This window comes from Ictalurus punctatus, chromosome 26, assembly GCF_001660625.3.
Source record: "Ictalurus punctatus breed USDA103 chromosome 26, Coco_2.0, whole genome shotgun sequence".
NCBI classification, from domain to species: domain Eukaryota; kingdom Metazoa; phylum Chordata; class Actinopteri; order Siluriformes; family Ictaluridae; genus Ictalurus; species Ictalurus punctatus.
Genome location: NC_030441.2, coordinates 4184914 through 4190913, shown reverse-complemented (window position 1 = coordinate 4190913; position 6000 = coordinate 4184914).

Genomic DNA, 6000 nt, shown 5'->3' with positions numbered 1-6000 from the left:
TATTTGATCCCCTGCTGATTTTGTACGTTTGCCCACTGACCAAGAAATGATCCGTCTATAACTTTAATGATAGATTTATTTGAACAGTGAGAGACAGAATAACAACAAAAAAATCCAGAAAAACGCACGTCAAAAATGTTATAAATTGATTTGCATTTTAATGAGGGAAATAAGTATTTGACCCCCTCTGCAAAACATGACTTAGTACTTGGTGACAAAACCCTTGTTGGCAATCACAGAGGTCAGACGTTTCTTGTAGTTGGCCACCAGGTTTGCACACATCTCAGGAGGGATTTTGTCCCATTCCTCTTCGAAGATCTTCTCCAAATCATTAAGGTTTCAAGGCTGACGTTGGCAACTCGAACCTTCTGCTCCCTCCACAGATTTTCTGTGGGATTAAGGTCTGGAGACTGCCTAGGTCACTCCAGGACCTTAATGTGCTTCTTCTTGAGCCACTCCTTTGTTGCCTTGGCCCTGTGTTTTGGATCATTGTCATGCTGGAATATCCATCCACGAGCCATTTTCAATGCCCTGTCTGAGGGAAGGAGGTTTTCACCCAAGATTTGACGGTACATGGCCCCGTCCATCGTCCTTTTGATGCGGTGAAGTTGTCCTGTCCCCTTAGCAGAGAAACACCCCCAAAGCATAATGTTTCCACCTCCATGTTTGACGGTGGGGATGGTGTTCTTGGGGTCATAGGCAGCATTCCTCCTCCTCCAAACACGGCGAGTTGAGTTGATGGCAATGAGCTCCATTTTGGTCTCATCTGACCTCAACACTTTCACCCAGTTGTCCTCTGAATCATTCAGATGTTCATTGGCAAACTTCAGACGGGCATGTATATGTGCTTTCTTGAGCAGCGGACCTTGCGCGCGCTGCAGGATTTCAGTCCTTCACAGCGTAGTGTGTTACCAATTCTTGGTGACTATGGTCCCAGCTGCCTTGAGATCATTGACAAGATCCTCCCGTGTAGTTCTGGGCTGATTCCTTACTGTTCTCATGATCAATGCAACTCCACGAGGTGAGATCTTGCATGGAGCCCCAGGCCGAAGGAGATTGACAGTTCTTTTGTGCTTCTTCCATTTGCGAATAATCGCACCAACTGTTGTCACCTTCTCACCAAGCTGCTTGGCAATGGTCTTGTAGCCCATTCCAGACTTGTGTAGGTCTACAATCTTGTCCCTGACATCCTTGGAGAGCTCTTTGGTCTTGGCCATGGTGGAGAGTTTGGAATCTGATTGATTGATTGCTTCTGTGGACAGGTGTCTTTTATACAGGTAACAAACTGATATTAGGAGCACTCCCTTTAAGAGTGTGCTCCTAATCTCAGCTCGTTACCTGTATAAAAGACACCTGGGAGCCAGAAATCTTTCTGATTGAGAGGGGGTCAAATACTTTTTTCCCTCATTAAAATGCAAATTAATTTATAAAATTTTTGACATGCGTTTTTCTGGATTTTTTTGTTGTTATTCTGTCTCTCACTGTTCAAATACAAATACCATTAAAATTATAGACTGATCATTTCTTTGTCAGTGGGCAAACGTACAAAATCAGCAGGGGATCAAATACTTTTTTCCCTCACTGTATATACATATAGTGGTGAGCAGTGACTAAAACTGGGTATGCCGTGACACAACCCACCCTATTTTTTGCATTACATAACCATTACTTTTCACATTACCTAAGGCACATTGGCTTAGCACCCAGTCAAAGGCAAAAGACCAAAAGAAATCAGAAATGATTAATAAGAAACACCATGGCAGGTGTTGATTTAAAAGTATTTACCTACCTTATTTGTAAATAAAATTAATTCTCCGATCCTTCTTTGTGAACTCATCTATGACCAAAGAGCAGACAGGGCCAGCGGAAACACATTTGCACGGATGGACATCCAGCTAACCATTCGTGTTTGGCATATGTAATGGGAGTGAAGTGGCGAACAAATTTTCTGCCAGGCTGAATAATTCCAAGTAATTAGCCGCACTCATTCTTTCAAATGGCTTAGGTAGGCAGAGCATTTGCAGCTTAAATGGACTGCACGCCACTGACTGGTGTATATATGTGTGTATATATATATATATATATATATATATATATATATATATATATATATATATATATATATATATATATATGTGTGTGTGCTAACATGCTATGCAAACGTCATGCTAAATAGAATTCATTTCATGATTTTCACACATGTTGTGTATGGGATTTTTCTTCTCACTCCATCAAAATCAACACATTTTCACATTTAATAAAGCCACTTTGCTTGTGTTAATGTGAAACAGTGTTGTAGTTGACTTGAATATACAAGTTAAAGCTAACGAAACCGCAGAATCTGGCAGGCAGCCGTTAGCATCGATTCTGAGGTAAAATATCATTTGACTACTTAAAACTTTAAACATTCATCATTTATTCCACATTTTTACATGATTTTCATGTTTTCTGATTGAACTAACAAGTATCGATTAGCATTCTGCAGCTAACATTATGCACTAGCATATATTGAGCATTTAATCAAATAAAGTAAGACACACATCTACAATATGCAAAGTGTATCCATGTTAAATTAATTACTTTAACCAGATTAAAGTGTAAAGAGATTCCTGAGTGATATTTTCATCTTTTTATCTTTATTTACACTATTCACCATTTTCTTTCATTTGTTTTTTTTTTAATCATTGTTTTTCATTTTAATCTTCATTTTAAATCTTTGGTATATTATCTGATGGGGTTTTTTCCCCCACATTTTCCCTCCCTTGTGTCCCTTTTACCTTCTTTTCTTTCCTTTTTTTTTGTTTTATTTTATTATTTTCTCTTGTTGTTTGATCTGTTTTCCTTCATTCTTTTCTTTTCTTTTCCCTCTCTTCCCCTTTTCCTCCACAGGAACCCCTCTAGTTTAGCTTCTCCTTTCTTTCATTCATTTTCTTTATTTTAATCTGTTTTTCCTGTTTTCTCTACTTTCCTTTCTATTGATCACTTTCTTCTCCTTCATTAACTCCTTTTCCTTCCTACTTTCACATGTGAACTTTTTTTTAACATAAAATGTTTAAGTAAAAAGGTTCAAACTGGTTTATTTATTTTTTATTGTATTGTATTTTTTTTTAATAGATGAACAGATGAACAGATGAACGGGGACGGAGAGGTGAATGTGTGAAAGACCCAAGGTTACACACAAGGACAATCTGTAGCCTTGTTTTTTTTAAAGAATGAACGAACACACACACTCACACACACACACACACACACACACCTCCCCCTTCACTAACCCTAGAAAGTGGGAGGAGTTCAGCCATTTTATACAAAAAGAGAGAGAGAGGGGAAGAAAGACAGACAAACAAATCTGAGGGTCAGAGAGATGAACCTGGAGGGAGAGAAAGTGGGGAATTGATAGCACAAAAATAAGTAGCAGGGGAAAGTTTTTAGGGAAGAATGTAAAGCGAGAGAAATAGTGGGAGAGAAGAGGAGACTAAGACAGGGGGGGCAGAGAGAAATAGGAATGGAAAGAAACAGGACGGAAGAGAGAAAGAGTCCTTACCGTCTACTTCTTTCCTGTTCGGTGTGCGTGTGTGTTTGTCACTTCCTGCAGGAAACACACATGCCACCTAAATACATCTAAAATGGCCACCATCTACTGAGAGTTTTTCTTTTGTTTCCTCTGTCCATAAATTGTGTGTGTGTGTGTGTGTGTGTGTGTGTGTGTGTGTGTGTGTGTGTGTGTGTGTGTGTGTGTGTGTGTGGTAAGAGAGTCGTGTCCTCCTGCCCTCTGCTCTGAGACAGAATTAAACTCTTTTGTGTGTCAGGTCAGTGGTGGGGGGCTGGGGGATGTGTTCCAAACCAGTGATCAAGTACTACAACAAAAAAGAGCAGGAGATGCACCTGTATGAGCACTGCAGGGTGGACGGAACCAGAACACACACACACACACACACACACACACACACACACACCAGTCTAAAGTTAACATGAAAGAAAAAAAATAAATAGAAATGAAGATAATAGAATAAAAAGAAAAGAAAGAACAGTTTGAGGGGTCAAAGGAAGAAAAAGAAACGAAAGAATAAACAAAAGGAAGAGAAACAATGAGGCAGATAGGAAAAAAGCAGGAACAAAAACAAAAGAAAAGAAAAGACAGTTGGAGGAGAAAAAAGAAAGAATAAAGTGAAGGAAATGGTGATAAGAAAGAAGTAAACAAGAAAGATGGGAAGAAAGAAAGAAAAGAAAAAATACTTTGAGGGACGGAAGAAAAAAAGTCTGGAAGCAAGTAAGTCATTTTTTTTCAAACAATGAGAGATTAACAAACAGAAAATGGAAGAAGGAAGAGGACAAAAATGATCAACGGATTGAGGAAAGAATAAGTAAGGAGGAAATATCAGGGTGGGGGGAATATCAGGGGGAAAGAAAAAAGATGGTGAAAAAGAAAGATGGCAGATTGAAGGAAGACAAAAGGGAAAGCAACAAAGAAAGAAAAAGAAGGCAAACAAAAAGGCAGATAGAAAAAAAGAAAAACAAGGAGAAAGAAGGTTGGAAGATCGAAAGAATGGAGGAAACAAAGAAAGGAATTTTTAAAAAAGCGAACAGAAAGAAAGATGGTAAAATAGGAATAAGAAAATAAAAACAGATGGAGGGGATAAAGTTTGAAAGAAAGAAAGAAAAAGAAGAGGCAGATAGATAAAGATACAGAAAATGGATAAGAGAACTGAAAGAAACTGGTAGAGGGATTGAGGAAACACAGGAAGGAAGCGGGAAGAAAAGAACAGAGAAAATCAGGGGAAGGAAAATTGAGAAAAATAAGAAAGAAACAAAAATGATGGCGGGAAGAAAAGAAGATATTGTAAAGAGTGTGCGGTTCCACTGAGAAGTCAAGCTGCTGATTGGTCGGCTGCTGGAGCACCCATCATCAGCTGTCAGCTGGAATTGAAATTCTAGAACATTTCGTCAGTGAGGTTCACACTTTAATCTGAAATAAAACATCTGTTATTTCTGACTTCCTGGGAGTTTTTTTTTCCCACTGCTGTTTTGTTTACTAGATGAAAATGGCGGCTGGACTCTGGGCCGGAGTGGGACTGAATTTACAGCCTGGGAATGTCATCTGAGTGGCCCACGCATGTGCAGCCCACACACTCACATTACGGTTCTGAGAAGGTTTTTGGGGCTTTTTCCGCTTCAAGTTTTCCAGATTTTCTAAGAAAGCTTTAATGCAATTTAGCTGCAGTAGCTGTAAAGTAAATATAACCAACAAACAAACAAACAAACGCAAAACAAATAAGGCAGTACAAAATCTAGGATGCTAGATTCTGAAGTATTCTTTGTATTACTACTATTCCATCCATCCATCCATCCATTTTCTATACCGCTTATCCTTCAGGGTCGCAGGGAACCTGGGGCCTATCCCAGGGAGCATTGGGCACAAGGTGGGGTACACCCTGGACAGAGTGCCAATCCATCACAGGGCACTGCATACACTATGGACACTTTGGACATGCCAATCAGACTACCATGCATGTCTTTGCACTGGGGGAGGAAACCGGAATACCCAGAGGAAACCCCTGCAGCACCCTCGAGAACATGCAGACTCCACACACACTGCGGGAATCGAACCCCCGACCCTGGTGGTGTGAAGCGAATGTGATTGTATATAAATATTTAACAAATTTAAGGAGTACATCTCTTAATGGACTGGCGAACAAAATTAAAAACTGCACTCATATAAAAGTGACCTTGAATCTTCTGGCACACAGCATGTAGCAGGTTAGCACAACCAGATTTATTCAGAGAGAGAAGTAAGGATTTTTTTAAGGATATTCAGTTTCCTTAGATATATATATATATATATATATATATATATATATATATATATATATATATATATATATATATATATATATATATTTAAATAACATTGTAAAAACCTTTTTTGTTTTTCAAAAATATTTGCATTTCTATTGTCGCATTTTAAGATTGATTACAAATCAATCTGTGTGATTATATGAGTGT